A 21,771-nucleotide genomic window follows, 5' to 3' on the forward strand; every position below is an offset into this window, starting at 1 on the left:
ATAATATAATATAATATAATATAATATAATATAATATAATATAATATAATATAATATAATATAATATAATATAATATAATATATTATAATATAATATAACTAGTCGACCCACGCTATTTTGCAGGGCCGGCTTTTGGCCACTGCAACCTATGCGACCGCAGTTGGCCCCGCTTTTGCATAGGACCCGCGCTAATTCTAGGAGTAAATTATTAAATTAAACCATTTTATAACTTATAACAGATTTCCCGCTGCCTCCTAATTTAGGCCTACCAGTGGCTCCTGGAAATCTCCTGAAATTGCAAAATATACGAAAAGTCTTGTAAATCTCCGGAAATTATTAAAATCTTTTGAAAACCCATACAAAAGTCCTGAAATATATAGACAAAGGTTATCATTTGAGGTGTCATTCAATATGGAAAACGCCACTCCTACGTGTGATAAACAAAACGGCCTTATGCAATACCCGTTATTTTGGAATCTGGTGAAAGAAGCTTCTCGCGCCTCAAACTAATAAAGAATTGAGGTCAACAATTCTTGTAGATAGATTGAAACATTTGGTAATTCCTGCTATTGAGCATGATCTATGTAGGAAATATAATTTTTATGATATACTGTATGACTTCGCTGCACGCAAGGCTCGTAAAGTAGTTCTGTAGGTAGTAAAGAATGAATAAAATTCAAATACGAATTTATTTTCTAATACAAACTCTTAGTTTTCACTTATTATCTGTATCCCTACCCAAACTTGGCCCCGCGAAATCCGTTTCGCATAGGGCCCCACAACGGTTGAGTTTGGCCCTACTATTTAGTGACCGGTGAATACATAGTAGATTACTTGTTTCCCCCCCCCTCTTTTTTTTTTCGCCGCTAAAGTTATGTGGGGTAATTCTAGTCCGACTTGCAGAAATAAAAGAGTGATCTTTCCATGACTTCTTGGTCACAACGGTTAAAACCGGCCCTGCTATTTAGTGACGGGTGAATACTACTTGTTCTCCCCCTCCTCTTTTTTTTTCGCCGCTAAAGTTACGTGGGTAACTCTAGTCCGACTTGCAGAAATAAAAGAGTGATCTCTCCCTTCCTTCTTGTCCAAACTGTCGAGCAAGGAAGAGAATTGTATAAATATATATACAGATAGATGAGGGGCGTCTATTCTAAATTGTTCTTTACGTCTTTAGAAATACGTGTCTACGAAGTCCCCACTCACACACTTACACACACAAATATACGTCCACTCACTCTCACACAAACTCACACACACACACATACACAAATATACATCCACTCACTCTCACACAAACTCACACACACACACAAATATACATCCACTCACTCTCACACAAACTCACACACACACACACACAAATATACATCCACTCACTCTCACACAAACTCACACACATACTAAATCTCTTTTGCTGATCTTCATCATCGAGAATAAAAAAGAGATCATTAAAAAGATAAAAATTATGCTAATCAAAGATCGGGATCTTTCGATTGATAATTGATTTACCTTTGATATCTTTTAACCTGACAAATTTCTATAATGATCATAAATATATTTTATTGTTAATCAGCTTGCAGCGGTCTCCCTTTGTGTTGATCTATAAATAATTGACCACTTATTATATCTAGTTGGCGCTTCTAAAATGGCCGCGGACTATGACAACCCCGAACAACGCGGACGTTAAAACAATGGCGGGAAAATGTAAATAAAGGAAATGATCTCAAAATTTGAATTTGAACACGCTATGTCTCAAGGGCTTATCAGCAAGACGCCACTAAAAAGATCGGATTTGTCCAATAGAAAGTGAGAACGTATGTCACGTGATCAATGAATAAAGCACTGAGGATATAGTCCTTTGAATGAAATGAAAGTATCGATTCGAAGGCAGCCTTTGACATTTCTCCACAGGTACTAGATCTATAATTGTTCCTATCAATGTATCTTTCTGCCAACACGAGGTGCACTGTGAATAATGGATGACCGCTGTTATCACCAACGATACAATTTATTACTTGCAAATGACCAGAAGAACAATTTTCTTGAAAACTTTGACCAAAACATTTAAAAAGAAAAGGGTGGGGGCGAGGGGGTCAACAAAAGTGCATGATTAATGAATAATGAAACTTTAAAAACACTTTAAATTAACTAGTGAAATAATACACGAACTATTTTCTACCGGTGTGGCAGAAGGAAGTATATGATTGGATGGTGGGGGTATGGTGCGCAATCACGTGATTAGTCAGACAAAAGAGTCACTGGCCTATATGATCAACGTCGATCAACAGTTCTTTATGGCCAAATATTAGGAACAATACATTTTTTTGTAAACGCGAGTCAAAGCTTGGACCCATTTCACGGAAGATCAATAACACCTGTATCAGATGTCAGTGACGGTGGTACTATGTCCATTATATTGCTTGAGATTGGATAACTTTGTAAGATCAGTCACACCGGTAAGAAATTATAATTATGACATGTGGATGTATGACTGCGCAGACCCCGACTTCATGAAGAGCCAAGTCAGTGACCGCATAGAGACTCGACGCTTGTAACTCATCGACTCCAAATGCAGAAAACCGCGTAGGAACAGCAAAGAGAAACGCTAATGAATTCCACTTTCATTTCTTACTTTGAGAACCTTATTACTCTTTGAGAACCTTATTACCCTTTGAGAACCTTATTACCGTTTGAGAATCTTATTACCCTTTGAGAACCTTATTACCCTTTGAGAAACTTATTACCCTTTGAGAACCTTATTACCGTTTGAGAACCTTATTACCGTTTTGCACAACGCCTTAAGTTTTCAAAGCCTGGGCCTAGATCGAGTTCAAAAGCAGAGACACGATGATTGAACAGTAAAAGCATTAAATCCGATTCGTTACAGAGATAATAACTCCTTTATGCAACTTATAGAGCGATGTTTTTTTTTCTTGATAATTAATGAATGTTAGATTATAAAATTTTGGAACATTATTTTACCCCCCCCCCTTTCCCAGATCCACTTTATAATACTTCGACTTACAAGTCCATACGCACAATTTTCCTGAACATTAAGTTATCAAAGTTTCCAAGAAGACGTTCAAGATAAATATTCTCTCGTTCTCCAACCAAATTTAAATTTATGATTTTTTCTTTCATATTTCTAGTGTGTTACTACCAACTATGCCGCCGCGCAGCCCTATATGTGTGTGTGTGTGTGTGGGGGGGGGTTGACAGTGAGAGCTTGAATTCACCAGTATCGAGAACATTCTTTATAGAACGCCTCAAAACTGACCTGCAAGGTCGTACTGACCTGCGACGTGGCAACTGGTCTGGCTATTGGTCTAAACTGCCCACAGGTTGTGACGTTGCAGGTCAGTGTTCAGGTCATCTATAACGATTGGCCTCGCTAGTAGAGCAGACCAGGGGCGAGCACCCTAAACGCCACGACTGATCCCTGGTGGAATGAGGAAGGCGGGTGGGAGGTGGATGGGCGTTGAGAACGCTACTAGAAAATTAAAGCTTTATATTGGTGCTAGAAATCCCGAAGACAGTGTCACTATCCTTACATTTTATTTTAATGAGACATAAGACATAAGACCTACAAGTCTGTAGATGGAGCGCGGTACTCACGATGTCCAGGTAAAGTTATTTAAATAGGCAACGATGTAATGATGTTATAGACATCAAAAAACTAAAAATGTCAAAATAGTTCAAATTCAATAACTGTTTTTCTGTGAAATTTAGAAACCATTAACCTGTAAAACAATGTGATTGACATCTGCAATGTTATCTGCAAAGACATCTGTTGGAAAGACAGCCAATGATGCCCGCGACCATCCGATATCCGACCGTTTGATACGTCTGCCTAGAGTGCCCACAGTGTATAATAAGCCTTAAAAGCATTGGACTCGAAGCTTTAAGTAATGCGGCCGAGTGTCAGAAATGTATTTGAGCCCCAGAAAGAGCAAGGTAAGGCTACACACACAGTTGTAAAGTACTTTATGACGTCTTAAGACATGAATAATATCATCAAACCATTGTCAGACACAGAGGGAGACAGAGACAGAGAGAGAGAGAGAGAAAGAGAGACACAGTTAGAGATTGATAGAGAGGGCAGAGTCAGAGAAAGACAGAGCGAGAAAGAGTCAGAAAAGCATAGAGAGAGAGAGAGAGAAAGTCAGAGAGAAAGAGAGAGAGAGAGATTTATGTGTGGAAGTAAGTAGCCTACACTCACAAGATCACAATGTCTCCATCATCTCCAGACACGCCGTTGTGGGCTATAAATAACATTTATAGATAAAAACAATGTGCGGCTCTAGGTAACAGCTTCCTAGAAAGTGTTTAAACGATTTAATGTAGTCAGTTTTAAATCATATCTAAGATCTCCATCGCTACGCCACTATCCCGCATCTAATATTATGTCTTATCATGTTACCTAAGATTTTACAGACTAAAAACAGTTAATTTACTTCTGTCCAGTAGACTTTCTACCCCACCCTCCCTTCCCAGGTCATCATTCACGCCTGGCGGATCACCTGCGGGCTCTCGTTGGGAAAGAGGAAAAGGAGAGGGGTGGGGGTTCTGTTCGTCAATCGTAGACCAGAGTTGGGCTGTGTCATTCTGACCTAGATATCGTCTGCTCAACCTGTGCATTTTATGACTGAATCTGACATGTGATACTTAGACTTTGCTTCAACGGCCTTGAAAGTTAACAACCCGTCAGTTTCCTAAACATATATGACTCTGTATAAATCTTTAATTAAACCATGGAGGCCTACACTAAAACGGGGTAACTTAAGACAGCTGTAACCTGGCCATATGAAGAGCGTAATTCTTCTAGGTGGATACTCTGTCAGTACCGTGATAGACCCTAGGAAGTGTGGGGAGAGAGGGGGGGTATGGTCATAGGAGTATGATTATCTAAACCTAAAACAAATTCTAAAAACTTCACACCATCGATTTGCGTGTATTTATTTCACTGAATAATAACACTTTGCTTTAAAATAACACTATACATTAAAATAATACTATACATTAATGATTAAAATAACACTATACATTAAAATAACACTATACATTAAAATAACACTATACATTAAAATAACACTATACATTAAAATAACACTATACATTAATTATTAAAATAACACTATACATTAAAATAACACTATACATTAAAATAACACTATACATTAAAATAACACTATACATTAAAATAACACTATACATTAAAATAACACTATACATTAATTATTAAAATAACACTATACATTAAAATAACACTATACATTAAAATAACACTATACATTAAAATAACACTATACATTTATGATTAAAATAACACTATACATTAAAATAACACTATACATTAAAATAACACTATACATTAAAATAACACTATACATTAAAGTAACACTATACATTAAAATAACACTATACATTAATGATTAAAATAACACTTTACATTAAAGTAACACTATACATTAAAGTAAAAATGTACATTAAAGTAACACTATACATTAAAATAACACTATACATTAAAGTAACACTATACATTAAAGTAACACTATACATTAAAATAACATTATACATTAATGATTAAAATAACACTATACATTAAAATAACACTATACATTAAAATAACACTATACATTAAAATAACACTATACATTAAAATAACACTATATATTAAAGTAACACTGTACATTAAAGTAACACTATACATTAAAATAACACTATACATTAATGATTAAAGTAACACTATACATTAAAGTAACACTGTACATTAAAATAACACTATACATTAAAGTAACACTATACATTAAAGTAACACTATACATTAAAGTAACACTATATACATTAAAATAACACTATACATTAAAGTAACACTATACATTAAAATAACATTATACATTAATGATTAAAATAGCACTATACATTAAAATAACACTATACATTAAAGTAACACTATACATTAAAACAACCTTATACATTAATGATTAAAATAACACTATACATTAAAGTAACACTATACATTAAAACAACATTATACATTAATGATTAAAATAACACTATACATTAAAATAACACTATACATTAAAGTAACACTATACATTAAAGTAACACTATACATTAAAGTAACACTATACATTAAAGTAACACTATACATTAAAACAACATTATACATTAATGATTAAAATAACACTATACATTAAAATAACACTATACATTAAAGTAACACTATACATTAAAGTAACACTATACATTAAAGTAATACTATACATTAAAGTAACACTATACGCAATGGAGTTTTTGTTTTTCTCCTTTAGGGGAATAACCTTGGTGAAAAGAATGACGGGAAGCCTTTTGGGTTTAATGAACGCTAAAAATTAAGATAACCTTAGTAATAAACAAGGTTACAAAGAAAATTTAAGTTATCACACAAACTCAGAGGCGGTCCCCCACCGGATTCCGCCTATGGGCAAGGTATGTTGGACCCTTCTTCTTGTTTAGATTAAAAAAAAGATTAAGATAGATAATTTTTATTGGTCCAATCAGTTGGAAATTTCAGTTTGACTACCATTGACCACCTCAGCGAAACTACTGTACAATAACAATATAGATGCAAATACGAACAACATCCACACAAGAAACACATACACACTCACAACCTGCCATTTAGGAATTAGACTTCTATGTACTTCTAGATGACGAAAAATGACCTTGTAACACTCTGTCATTTTTAAACATCGAAAACAACCTGAACAACCTATTATCGATAACGATACTGCTACAAAGAAAACTAAATGTAATTATAAGTCAGAAGAGTGAATTTAGACAATCATTTGGCGATGTTTTAACTTAAAAAACAAACTGAACACAACCTATTATCGATAATGAGATTTCTGACTTATTTTACGTGGAATATATTTCGGACCTTACAAAAAGGAATTGTTCCGCTTCTTCTAGATTTAGCCGTCAAGTGAAAGCTTTTGAGGTTGGAATTTGTTTTCTTGTTAATATTGCTCTTGTATAGCGCATCTTTCATGCTTACACTACTTACAGCATACTCAGTGCGCTATGCTCCAATCTATTGTGGTCCAATGAGGGGGGGGGAGGGGGAGTATCCAGGAGAAGGTTTCCGTGCTTGATTTAACAAAGGCAATTAAAAATAATTTTAAAAAATGATTAGGTTTCCAACTCGAGTAATCAATAGCAATAACAATAAAAAAATGTCTAGGGTTTACTGTAAATGTCCAGTATGAGTGACCGTCGACATTGAGATTCATTTTAAACTTCCTATGTTGTTTTTTTCCTCGTGTTTTATTAACAGCTTTACCAAGAAGTTAACTCCCTTTCCTCAGCCTTTCATTGTCAAAGTAATTTTTAGATTCATGTCTTAGAGAGTTTCACTTACACATTTGATAGACTTCAGGTTTAATTTATTTTCATTGGTCTAGAGACCCCACCCCCACACACACACACAGACACACACACAGACACAGCATCCCTCTGTAGCGATTTCCTCTACCCATTCTAATCAAAACATTTGTGTATGGAAGGAGGGGGGGGGGGGGAGAAGGCTAAAGGAAAAAAAAATTAAAAAAGAATCCCCCTACACTAAAAAGACTTGGACTCAAGTAATTAACTTGACAGTTTTCTCCCTCATTTATTGTACTGATCCCTGGCGGCGGCATTGAATTGTTCTGGATCGAGCAGTTTCTGGGAGGAGCTCCTACAAGATGTTTGCCGAGGAAACACAAAATTTGGCGGATTGACAAGGACAAGTGTGCACAGCGGATGGAAAGGGAGATAATGAAATAAGGAAAAGTTGAAGATTATTTTTTGTAATGTATTATGTTTATTTACAGTTAAATAAAAGACAAAGAAATGTTTATTTGTGATTTCTAGCACGATTCGTTCAGTTCATTTGCGTATTGGTCAGTTAGAGGAGTTATTTTCAAGACATTTAGGATGTTTTAAAAATATTTTTTTCCACAAACCTTTCGGTTGTAGAATATTTCTAACTTATCTGGGTGGTATAAGCTGGTTCTCTACGATCCGATCACGGAAATATGACGAACCTAAAATAAAGAAAAACCATTCTGAAAAAAAATTAGTACAGGTTTATTCCAATTATAGATAAATAATTATTTGTCTGAAATTATAACATAGAAAAAAAAAGTTATTAAAAAATTCTCCTTTCTCTTTCCATTTGTTTCTTGTAACACTTGATGCTTGCAAGAGGTCGTTTCACGCGGAGGTTTTCTCCAATATGAACAGTCCACCTAAAGAGTTGTGCAATACGTACACATTTATTGAATTAGTCAACTCTTTACTGAAAACACCGTAGCATTCAAGTCTTGTTGTGAGGTAATTCCTGCTGATAACAAAACAAATAAACAAGCAAAATATACAGCAAGAAAACCATTTTCAAAATACATTTTGTAAAAAGACATTGCTTGCATTATACAACTTAATATATTTATATATTAATTTACAAAAAAAAATGGTGTATTTAAGCCGGGTATCATACTCCAGCACATTTAGCTCGATGTGCAAACGACGATATCCATTGAGCCATGTTATTAAGTGCACTATCTGTTTTAATACTAAAATGGTCAAGTTTATCTGTGTGTTTTTATTTATTATTTTTAATAGACATAAAATTGACTTTCTGTCATAGAGTAGAAGTCTATTGCTTCCCTCAGATTGAATTGTTTATGTGCTACAAATGGAAGAGCTTAGAAAACATTTCAATATTCCGAGCTAAAAAGTGCAGAGAACTCATCCTACACCTTTTCATAAAAACATAGAGCTTATCAACACTGCCTTGATATGTACACCGAAAATAACAAAAAAGATTGTGATATTGTTCTGCGCCATGTATGAAAATCTACAATGCGAAGTCATGTCCATAATATTCTTCTGTTTGGTCTTTGTATCGTGAGTTCTGATTGGATGTATTTGTGATATACACAAAAGTAATACAATATAAATGAACATCTGAAATAAAATAGGTAAATAAATTTAAATATTACAAATCATTGATTATTTTAAAACACATGCCTCTTTGTTTAGTCTCTAATTTTATTACCAGAGCTCGTGTATTTCTTTCACCAATTATCTCTCTATTTGATCTCCTAAGACGTGAGATTAAAGGAAATCGATGACGTCATTTCACAGTGTATCTCTAATCTCTTGTCTCCCTTTAGCGAGCTTACAGAGTCAAAGAATTGAATTAAAAGCTTTAATGACACAGCTAGCATTGGCTCTGTTCCGTTGGCATTATTCCAGGCAGAATAAAAACAAAACCAAACAAAATGGTAAATCTTAGGGCTGAACGAATGCCTAATTTAAACTTAATAGTCACACTAGACCTCAATCGGAATAGATTAAATCTTAGCAGACAACACAAAAAAGCCAGACGTCTAAGCAGAGACATACGATAAACGACAATAATTTTTTTTGTAAACAGAGTAGATCCTCTTAGCATTCAGGTGTGAAATCGTAACGCTATATCAACCTTTGAAATATATATAAAACATCTACCACCAAAAGAATGACCCAACGAAACAAACAAAAAATTATCATAACATCGAACTACAAGGCCGAACATGCCATCAAATTTTGGATTTACTTATTATTCAGACAAATAAATTGTGCTGTTCAGAATCTTTAGATCTACTTCTTAATACAACTAGAATTCGACAATGAGAACAATGGCAAACGGCATTCATGCTATTTCTCTGGTCACCACGTTCATGAATGCTTTAGCACCGCATTGCACCATTTAACCGATAGAACTCTACACCAACTTCCAACTTGGTGTTTAATCTCAAACATTACGTATTTACAGGCCCCCTTATACTTAAAACTGGCCCTAATTTAGTCACTCGTACCTAAACAGTACATGATTTAAATCTAATGTCTTCTGTCATACTAACTACTACATTGACAAAAAAAAAAATGTTTACTTTTTTTTTTAAAGAGAAAAATCTATTTAGTATGCATATAAGTGAAAGATAATTTAAAACAATATTTAATAAGTGGTTTTTCATATTAACGTGTGAACTGCAGTGCTATACTAAGGTCATGGAACACTTAACTAAAGGAAATTTATTTTCCTTGAGGCTTTGAATAAGAGATTGGCCCTTTACTAAACAATTAGATTTATTAGATAATCATTATATGACATCTGTTAGGCCAGGTTCACATCTAACTTCATCTTCACTTACCTATCCTTTGGTCTGAGTCGCCTCGGGCTGCTCGAATATGTCCTAGCCAAAAGATCTACAACACTTTCAAAGTTTTAGCTTTGTCACAGCTGTGAGGTTTGTCTCGCTTGACGCCCTAAATGTGATATATTTTTTCTCCATCAATGAAACACGATTTGTGTGTGTGTGTATGTGCGTGACCCTATGTGTCGCACACTCGCCCCCCCCCCACCTCTTTGTTTTAAAGTGACACATATCCTTCATTCTCTGCTTTATTAAATTGTAAAATCTAATTACATATAATTAGGAATGGAAGAAGACGGTCGGCATATCATGAGTGGTGCCTCGACGGTTCAATAGACTCAGGGAAAGGTGAAGGTGAAGTGCATGTAATATTATTTGTTTAATTTATTGTAGAACAGATATTTCAAATAGGTCGAAATAAAAAAATTGTTCCCCACTACCCTACCTCTGACCTCTGACCTGGTCCGAGTTTTTTTTTTTTTTTGTTATTTTTAAAGAAAAGATGAAAAGGATAAATAATGTCATCAATAAATTGAGCCGGCAAACGAGATTTTCAATTTCTTTTTTTTTTTTTTTTACTAAATGTAAGGAATTCTCAAGAAGTTCTTCATGCGCTATAACAAGGTTTATTTCTCACAGGGCAAAATGTCGTTTATAGACAGCCGTCACAGCATCACCAAATCTGTATCTGTCTAAATCGTCTACAAAAATTCCTCAAAGATGTATCATTACCTTATTTTTTATTTTTATTTTTTTTGGATGATATAAATATTTCCTCCTTGAAAATGTTCATCATACAGGGTTGTTGTTGTTGTTGTTTTTTTTGGCGTATCCGGTGTAGGTCTAGAGTATTAGGAAGTATTGATAAGCAAAGTCTTTAAGATTAAAGTATGTGATGTTGCTAGTTCAGGCTGTCTTGAAGTCAACCAATTACTCTGCAATCGTTTGGGTGTAATTGTTCGGGTGTATTACGTGTAGTTGACCAACAACACAAACAAGAAACTGTGATGTTGCTAGTTCAGGCTGTCTTGAAGTCAACCAATTACTCTGCAATCGTTTGGGTGTAATTGTCCGGGTGTATTACGTGTAGTTGCACAACAATACAAACAAGAACTGGCACATCGATTTTAACTAGTGAAGAGATGTAGTCGACTCTGATGAACTATTCAACATGTATTTATTATGATAAAAGGGCCACAGTAGAAGTCTCTGTCACTAAACACGTCGTTACCCTGGAATGTTCTATCGCTAACTGATTTTCCGGTCTCTAACCCAACATATCCCAAACGTCACTAGTCCCGTTCAATATACGTCTACTATGGTGCGTCGCTAAATAACTAAAATAACTAACCTATATAAATAAGGTGTCTAACAGATTCCTCCCCCCCTTGAAAAAAAAATATGTCAATATTTTTCCACTACTGTCAAGTCTTACAAGGGCATTTTCAATTTAAGGGGAAGACCACAAACATAAAATCTTGATCTCTTCATCTTGACATCTTCATCTTGACAGTTCCTCATATTCATGTCAATGTTCATAACAGTTCATAACATTCCAGAATCATCTTCATTGGTATACAGTTCATCATAGAGGAAAATGTGGCATCCTATGGGCATGTCCTACACATCTCAAATGTTCTTCACTGGCAGTAATCTGATAAAATACAATATTTCAAAAAACAATTACAGACTTTATTTACACATTCAATACATTTTTTCTTACCACCCTTTTATACGCTTTTGTCCATTTTTCTTTTATACTCACCCTTTTCCATAGAACTAACTTTCGTCAATGATATATGAAATGATTCACACAAAAAAAATATCCATACTTACTTTTAAATGCTTAACATCAACTTTACTTATCTCCCTTTTCATAACATATAAATGGTGTCAATATATTAATATATATTACATAATCAATATAATCATAGTTTATTTACAAAACTGTTTCACTTCAATGTCATTCTAGACAATAAATCAGCTACAATATTCACAGCTCCACTAATAGCTTTCACTTCAAATTTATACTCCTGTAGTGCTAAGAACCATCTATAAACACGACTGTTTTTCATGCTCTTTTGCTGTATATACTGAATAGGTTTATGATCAGTTAATAATATGAATTTCCTTCCTATTAAATAGCTCTCTAGCTTAGTAATTACCCATATTACAGCTAAGGCTTCTCTTTCAATGACACTATATTTTTTCTCTGCCTCTGACAATTTTCTGCTTACATATAATATAGGATGTAAGTTATCATAGTTCTGCATTAAACAACCACCAATAGCATTACCAGATGCATCAGTTGTGACATAAAATATTTTGTCTTTATCAGGTAGTCTTAATATTAGTTCATGACTAAAAACATCTTTAATTCTGTCAATAGCTTTCACACATTCCTCATTACAAACTACTTTTTGAGGTTTTCCTTTTTTAAGTAAGTCATTTAGTGGATTCACTATTTCTGCTAAGTTTTTTATAAACTTTCTGTAATAATTTACTATTCCCAATATACTTTTAATTTGTCTTTTTGTTGTAGGTATTTCAATATTAAGTACTTTCTTTATGTTATCTTCAATAGGGCTAATCATGTTGTTATTTATTTTATGTCCTAAGAAAATTATTTCCTCCAATCCTATTTCTACTTTTTCTGCTTGAATTGTAAGTCCACTTTCTTTTATTATTTTGAATACTTCTTTTACATCTACCAAATGTTCCTCCCAACTATTATTAAAAATACATATGTCATCTAAATAGCAAATAACATTTTCTTTGTTTCCAATTATCATGTTCATCATTCTATTAAATGTGGCAGGTGCATTTACTAATCCAAAACTCATATAATTCCATTGAAAAATACCATATGGTGTTACAAATGCTGTGTAAGGTTTTGCATTTTCTGTTAAAGGTATTTGCCAATAACCTTTAGTTAAATCTAATTTAGTAAAAAATTTTGCTCCATTTAATTTATGTAAAATATCCTCTATATTTGGCATTGGATATGGGTCAAATTCTGTGATGTTGTTAAGTTTCCTATAATCAATACATAACCTTATATCTCCATTCTTCTTTTTGGCTATCACAATTGGTGAAGCATAAGGAGATGTTGATGGTTCAATTATACCTGATTCTAGTAAATTGTCTATTTCTTTCTTTACTTTGTCTTGTAAATGTATCGGTATTCTATATGGCTTAAGTTTGATAGGTTTTGGGTCTGTTACTTTAATGTCATGTTTAATAATATTAGTTTTTCCTGGTATGCTGGAAAAAATTTCTTTGTATTCCTGTATTATTTTAGTTATATCTTTTGACTTTTCCTTAGTTAGATTATTAAGATTAATCTTTTGCCAAGTTTGATTCTCTTTTGTTTCTATTACAGGTATTTCCTTAATATCATTTTCATTATGATTTTCATTTGTTATTATCATCAAGCATTCTTCTCTTTCTGAAAATGTATTTTCTATTTCCTCCTGAATGTTTTGTATTAATTCATCTTCTCTATCATGATACAATTTCAAATTATTTATGTGATATGTTTTAGTTTTCCCATTTATTTCAATTTGATAATTCACATCACTAATTTGTTTTATCACTTTAAATGGACCTTTCCATTGTTTACCAATTTTATTTTTCAGGTCATTTATCAATATTAATACATTGTTTCCTACTTCTAGTGTTTTCAATTGTCTTTTCTTATTTAGATTCTCATGAGCACTTTGTTTATACTTCTTATTGTTGTTATATGCTTGAGTCCATATTTCTTTCAATTCTGTTGTGATTGTTGTTTCACTGTCATTATTTAATTTATTCTCATTGTCTATTAGATTTTCTTTAAAAACATCTAATTCATCTCTGGGTTTTCTTCCATGTATTATTTCATATGGTGAAAATTGTGTTGCTTCATGGATGTTGTTTCTATGAGCAAATAGTACATAGTTAATGTAATGATCCCACTTGTTCTGATTATTCTGAATTATCTTTGTTAGTGATCTTTTTAATGATCCATCATATCGTTCACATAAACCGTTACTCTCCGAAGAGTATATGTGTTGTATATTATATTGTTTAGTCCATTTCTTAAATTGTTCTGACTTAAACTGAGATCCCTGATCACTCAATATAATTTTAGGTATACCATGTCTTGTAATTACTTTTTGAGTTATGGCATTAATGATATTCTCTGCACTTGTATTTGATAATGGGATTGCCTCTGGGTATCTACTAAACATGTCTATTACTGTTAGAATGTATTTGTTATTATTTTCAGTTTGAATTAAAGGACCTATTAAATCAATAGATACTTTCTGAAATGGTGCTGTAGGTTCATCCATTTCTTGAATAGGTGCTTTATTCACTAGGCTTTTGTTAGATCTCTTTTGACATATGTCACATGAGTTTATGTATTTATTGATTGTTGCTTTCATTTTGGGCCAAAATACTTGTTTTGACAAATTCCTATAACATTTCTTTACTCCCCTATGTGCTGCTAAATTATTATCATGTGTCATGATTAAAACATCTTTCCAATATTTCTGTGGTAAGACAAGTTGTTTTATTTTCTTGTTATCATTACTTGTTTGTCTAAATAATATTTTATTCTCTATACAAAATTTCTCCATTGGATTATTATTGTTTTTATCTAATATTCTTGAATAAATTTTCCCAATAATATTATCATTCATTTGTTCTAATGCAAATTTGGGTGTTGTTTCTTTTTCACTTTGAGATATTTGTGTTTCAAGACTATTTTGTGTTTCATTTTCTATCTCTCTTTCCTTAACATCTGTATTTTCTATTTGTATTACATTACTGGTTTCTTCTTCTTTATCATTACTTATTACATTTATTGTATTTTCCTGTTTCTCATCTTGTTTATTCATTGATCTTGTTATTATCATACTTGTTATATTTTGTGTTTCTATGTTTTCATGATTTTGTCTTATGTTTTTGTATTTGTTTTGCCAGTCTTCTAATTCTTTTCTTGAACATTCTTTAACTCCTTTTATGTTTCCTACTAACATATCATATCTCATTTCTGGTATTGCAATGCCATCACAATAACCAGTGAAAAATGGAGTTTCAATGTACACCCTTATAGCTTTAAATTCCCTTACAGTGCCATCTGCTAATTCTACTTTCTTAGTAAACCCTTTATACCAATGAGGTTTGACAAATTTAGTTTTTACTGCCAAAGTGTTACAACCTGAATCCCTGATTAATTCCACCGGAATTCTATCTACAAACCCTGGGTACACTGCAAAATTGTTCCTATTTCCTTCCATGAAATATATCCTATCTGTACCTTTACTTTTGTATTCCCTACTGTAACTCCTATTTCTATAATTTCCCCTGTCATTCCTATCTCTACTCCTATATCTATTGTTATTTTGTTCATTGTATCTATTTCTACTTCCAGACCTACTATTCCCTCTTCTACAGTTAGCTGCTATATGACCTTTTCCTTGACATTTAAAACAGGTTATTTCACTATATTTTCTATTTCCACTATTTGATCTGTTTCTATTTCTACTTCTATCAACATTTTCTTTGGTGTATCCTATTAAATCTACTTTGCTCTTATCCCTATCAGAAAATGGTTTATTTGGATAGGCATTTTTGTATACTCTCATTATTTCTGTTATTTCATCTATAGTTTTTGGGTTTCTTTCTTTAATAAAAGATTGTAACTGAGGATCACATTTATTTACAAAGTTGTCCACTAAAATAAAATTTTTTAATCCCTCATAAGAGTTATTCACTTTTTCTAATTTTACCCACTTATTGAAAAAATCCTTTTCCATATTAATGGTAGTTTGGGGTTCTATTCCTAATGATGGTATATTGTCAAAGTATTTTTTTCTAAAAGTTGTAGCATTATGACCATAGGCATTCAATAACTCTCTTTTTAAAACCTGATAGCTATCATCAATATGATGGTCATGATTTTGGCATATTGTTAGAGCTTGACCATGAACAAAGTCTATCAGTATTTCAGACCATTCTTCTTCAGGCATATTAAATGTAGACATTTTTGCCTCATATCTTTTCAGAAAATCACCAATGTCATCCTTCTGTTCATCAAAACTTTGTATTTTTCTCTTTAGCCATGTTTGTGAATTAGGGTTGTCTCTTTGAGTGGTATAATTATTTGAGTTATTTGTGTTATTTCCTTGTTCAGTTTGGGCTCTGGCTTGTGCTGCATCCAATCTCATCTTCTCCATTTTAGCTTCATGTTCTCGGTCCTCTTTTTGCTTCTCATATTCTTCCTTTCTGATCCTATCTTGTCTCTCTATCTCTTGTCTTTGACGTTCTTCTTGTCTTTCTATCTCTTGTCTTTGACGTTCCGTTTCCTCCTTCACAACTTGCTGTACATAAGCTGCTAAGTCCTTTCCTTTTAACTCCATGGCCTTTCCATCCTGCATAGCTGTTTCCTTAACCTCCTTAAGGTCCACATATGATGATGTAGCCATTGTGTTTTATATTTTATATATATTTTTACTTAGCCTATATTAGTTATGGCTATACTTTAAACTTATTTTATATTTAAGTTTTTCCACACTTTTATACAAATTTTTAAATGTTATGTCTCTATCTATAGATTTATTAAATGTATAAATCTAGTCTGAGTTATTATGGTTATATTCAAATCTGTATATTGGATCTAGTATCACACAAATTTAAATCCAGTATATTATAGTATGTATAATATTACCATTTAGATCTAGTTATCAAGAGCACTATGACTATTAGATCTAGTATGACCAACTATGATCAATTTTAAAATCTGGTATGACTGAAATGTCTAGAGTAAATTCAAAGACTGTCTAGAGTCTAGATCTAGAGTAGATTATGGTTCTATTTAACCGTATAAAACAAATATGTTTATACAATGTCAAATATATCTTCAACAAGATATATATATCTAGAATGTACTACCTTCATTCATCTTCAACTTAATAATATTTCAAAGTAGAGTCTAGATAATTAAATTGTACCAAAGAGATGTACAACAATTTGCAGATCTAGATTTAGCCAGACGATAGTGTTTGACTACATAGCCAGTTTCGGCATTATTCTCATGGCAAAATCATATTTGATTTTAACCGCTCAAACTAAAATTATTTTAGTCTGATTCACAGTAAAAGAATCCTACCCGCACTTTCTATCATTAAGTGAAAAAAAAATACAGATCTAATTAAATTAATAAAAATAAATAATTTAAAATAATATACACAAATGAAATAATTAAATGAGACTATCACTATGGGTTGGGATGTGACAATATGGCACACAATGATAACGTCACGAAGTAACCAGGCAACAACGGATATGACGTTTACACAAACAAAACAAATTACAATCCTAAATATATAATATAGCTTTTCATCTAAATTACGTCTTCTACCCCGACGGGTTTTAAGGCGCACCACCTGATTTTACTCAGGCTAACGTACCAAATTTAGACAAAATCTATTTCTAAGGGCAATCTAAACATATACTAATAAGAAAAATGGCACTTAGCTTTTGATAAGAAAGATCCCTTTGTTCGGACTCCCGAATATGCTAGATCACAACAAATTCCACTGCCTCTCTTCCAGTTCTGACTCTGTTCTCCGGTGCTACCAGTATCCCACGTAATGCCACAGATGTCCTGATATGCCACAGCAAAATGTTCTAGTTTCTTCGACGACTGTTGATGACTGTATGTGTAGTTCCGACGACCTTGTGTACACAGTTACTGACGAATAAGTTAACGGTTCTTCTGGCGATGACTTGACTTGTGTAGACGACTACTGACAAATAACAGTCTCTTGACGGCAACTTGATCTGGACGACTGACGAATAACGAATTTCTTGACGATGACTTGATCTGGGCTGACGAATAACGGCTTTCTTGACGATGACTTGATCTGGGCTGACGAATAACGACTTTCTCGACGATGACTTGATCTGGGCTGACGAATAACGGTTCTCTAAAATAGTTCACTGCTTCTGCTGCTACTCTGGTAGTACGACGAAGTTTGCTGTTGTACTCTGCTTCACTAGACCAAACTGTCCAATGTAGACTAGGTGAAACCAAGGTCACCTCCGACGACGTTCCGTTAGACGATTAACGGTTTTCAACGAAATTAAGTGGATGTAGCTGTTTCCACAACTTCACTGCTAACAAGTCTAGATATGGTCTAGACCGACGAATACTAGATATATCAATGTTCAGTACTGATAAAGATTACTTCACTAACCTTCCAAAGGTTAAACACAGTGACCGTTATAAACGTGGCAAGCAACCGGTTCAATGAGCAAACTGCTCCACAAGAATCTCTCCAAGGGTAAGACGACAGAGCGATTTCGATTTAGTTAGCTACCAAACTTGTAGTACTCACAATATTTCTGACAGCGGGCAAACTGTCCTTCTCGAAACTGACGAGGTAAAACTTGATACTCGACGTGGCTCCTACGACGAAGAAAAAATATGTCCAACAGGTTCACTAACGATCTCTCACCCGTTATGAATGAACGGTTTCTCTGGTTGTAGGTCGGTTCAGCATATGAAGATCAGGCGTTGCGATGATTACGGTCCTGACGAAGGTCACCCTGAGTTAACGGCTCGTTGAACGTGCGATCAAACAGACGACGACTGTATGTAGATCTAGAACAAAGTCACCCTGCGATACTGCTGTGTTCAGCCGTACTCCGATGAAATCTTATATCTTCGAGTGCACGACCCTCACCTGAGTAAACGTTCTGCTTCGAGGTCCGGTACGATGTTCGGCTTCGAGGTTCGGCTTCGAGGTTCGGGGTCGCCACTGTGATGTTGCTAGTTCAGGCTGTCTTGAAGTCAACCAATTACTCTGCAATCGTTTGGGTGTAATTGTCCGGGTGTATTACGTGTAGTTGCACAACAATACAAACAAGAACTGGCACATCGATTTTAACTAGTGAAGAGATGTAGTCGACTCTGATGAACTATTCAACATGTATTTATTATGATAAAAGGGCCACAGTAGAAGTCTCTGTCACTAAACACGTCGTTACCCTGGAATGTTCTATCGCTAACTGATTTTCCGGTCTCTAACCCAACATATCCCAAACGTCACTAGTCCCGTTCAATATACGTCTACTATGGTGCGTCGCTAAATAACTAAAATAACTAACCTATATAAATAAGGTGTCTAACAAGTATTATAATAAAGTACTATAATAAAGTACTATAATAAAGTACTATAATAAAGTACTATAATAAAGTACTATTATAAAGTACTATAATAAACCATAAAAGTTCCATTATGTCGGCAACACATTGGCTTCTTTTTCTCTTTTACCATATTTCATTACTTAAAGAATGTAATCCGTAGCTTAAATATCAAAGTGGAAACAATAATCAGATAATCTTGTAATGTCTGTGAATATTTACAATACCTAGCATTGTAGCCTTGCAAAGTACACTTGGAATACAAGTAGGTAGGTAACTAGTTGAATCAGGCTGGCCTAATTATAATTATTACTTACTTGACAAACTTTGGATTTTTAAAAAATATTTTAAAATAAACCTTTATGCATTTTTTTTTAAATTCCATTTATATAACTCTTTCATGCTTTAGCGCGCTAAGTGTAACATAATCAATTATGGTATACAATATCCAGGAAGAAAGTAAAAGAAGAGACGGTGTATCTAATAAATTAATGCGCTCAGCAAACTCATCTCGAGTTGGGATTCGAACTCAAGCCCCATAGATAGAAAATCAAAGGGTCACTTAGCCACAGTTGCTTATCATTAAAATTACATTATTTTTGTTTGAATACTTGCAGCCCTAGTTTCTATATTACAGCTTTCTATGACTTCACGCTTTGCCTCCTAGAATGCAATGAATGCTTAATTAGCAGGGAATACAAACGTTAATTGCTTATAACAAATGTCAATGACATGTGCTTTTTATTATTAGTGCTGTATTAGTGCTATGAATAGCTTCATACCTTGGAGGGAGAGAAAAAAAATAACACAGCACAACAGACAACTTAACTATAATGTCCCATTTTCATTTGTTATTCATAAGGACAGTAAACCTGTCCCAGATATTCCCTGAATGCCTAATTCATTGCTGCTTAGAAGAAAGCCCATTGAAATCGTTCAAAAACTCAGCTAATTTATAATTCAGTGTAATAATTTCTCATAATGCTTAAAGATAACGGCGTGGAAACATGAAAGAACGGGACTCGTATGTCCAGAACCAAAGGACGCTGAAGTAATGGTTTGAATATTTTATTCTAATCATGTGTAATATCACACTTTAGGATCCCAGTTATTGTTAGTCTGATTGATCTCTGTACATGCGTACAGACTCAACTTACGTAAGATGGACGAAAGAGCAAACGCCTATCTGCACTGAGTATCAGAGTAGCAATGGTTAGACTTGATCCATGACAGAGTAGCAATGGTTAGACTTGATCCATGACAGAGTAGTAATGGTTAGACTTGATCCATGACAGAGCTAAAAACTCAGAATATTCGGTACTATTTAGTTTTTGTTTTGTTTTTTGACCTGGTAGCTGTAGTTGTCTTGTCATATAAATAGCTAACTGAAAAATGGAGAGAGGGAGAGAGAGAAAAAGAGAAGAGAGAGAGAGAAAGAGAGGGTTAGAGAGAGGGAGAGAGAGAGAGAGAGAGAGAAGGAGAGAGAGGGAGAACGAGAGAGAAAGAGAAGGAGAGTTTGAGTTAGGCACATCGGCACAATTTAGGAGAGAACGAGAAGGAGAGAGAAAGAGAAGGAGAGAGAGGGGGAGAAAGAGAGAGAAAGAGCGAGAAAGGGAGAAAGATAAAGAGGGAGAGAGAGGGGAGAGATTGAGAGGGAGAGGGGGAGGGAGAGAGGGAGAAAGAGAGAGGGAGAAAGAGAGAGGGAGAGGGAGAGAGAGAGTTGTGAAAGAAAATAGAGGTAATAAAGAAATAAATACATCAAAAATGAAAAAAAAAATAAAACAAATAAGAGAACGAAGTAGGCCTTAAGAGAATACAAGAGAAAATGTAGAGACAGTAATGAAGAGAAATATTGTCAGAGAATGAAAGAAACGTAGAGAGAGAGAAACCAAACATTGACAGATTGCACAATGAGCCCAAGAATTCCCATATCTCTAACTTGGAATCTTTGTGTTATTCCAACACCTTCTGAGATAAAGCTCAGGAGTTAGATGAATGTTGAGATTAGCTGACACCTTAAACTTCCAACCCACACACACACACAGTCACACACACACACACACACACGCATATACAGACCTGTTCTACAACAGTGACTCTGTATAAACTAAAACTATTAAATATTTTCCCATCGACTTAGAAGGATTCTCCGTCACGTGGGACAAGGATCAATATAGGAAGTCAATGAAGTGGAACAATGATGCCTAGACCAACTGAAAAGCAACATCAAAGAACACTCCATTTAATACACCTGTTTTCATTTTTGGAAACCCCTCTCTCTCTCTTATATCCCCTTTTTGTTCTCACTGCGCCCTAATTAAGGACACAGACTCCAGAAAAGCCTGAGA

General features: G+C 34.0%; 1 long non-coding RNA gene across 1 annotated transcript; it reads right to left on the bottom strand.

The window, feature by feature from the left end:
* Positions 1-11,387: 11,387 nt before the first annotated feature.
* Positions 11,388-19,403, bottom strand: LOC129925197 (uncharacterized). The gene is made up of 2 exons (XR_008776987.1): positions 17,167-19,403; positions 11,388-11,881 (listed from the first exon to the last, which is right to left on the bottom strand). It is a non-coding gene; the product is annotated as an uncharacterized LOC129925197 (long non-coding RNA).
* Positions 19,404-21,771: the final 2,368 nt, after the last annotated feature.

This window comes from Biomphalaria glabrata, chromosome 3 (assembly GCF_947242115.1).
Source record: "Biomphalaria glabrata chromosome 3, xgBioGlab47.1, whole genome shotgun sequence".
In the NCBI taxonomy this organism is placed as follows: domain Eukaryota; kingdom Metazoa; phylum Mollusca; class Gastropoda; family Planorbidae; genus Biomphalaria; species Biomphalaria glabrata.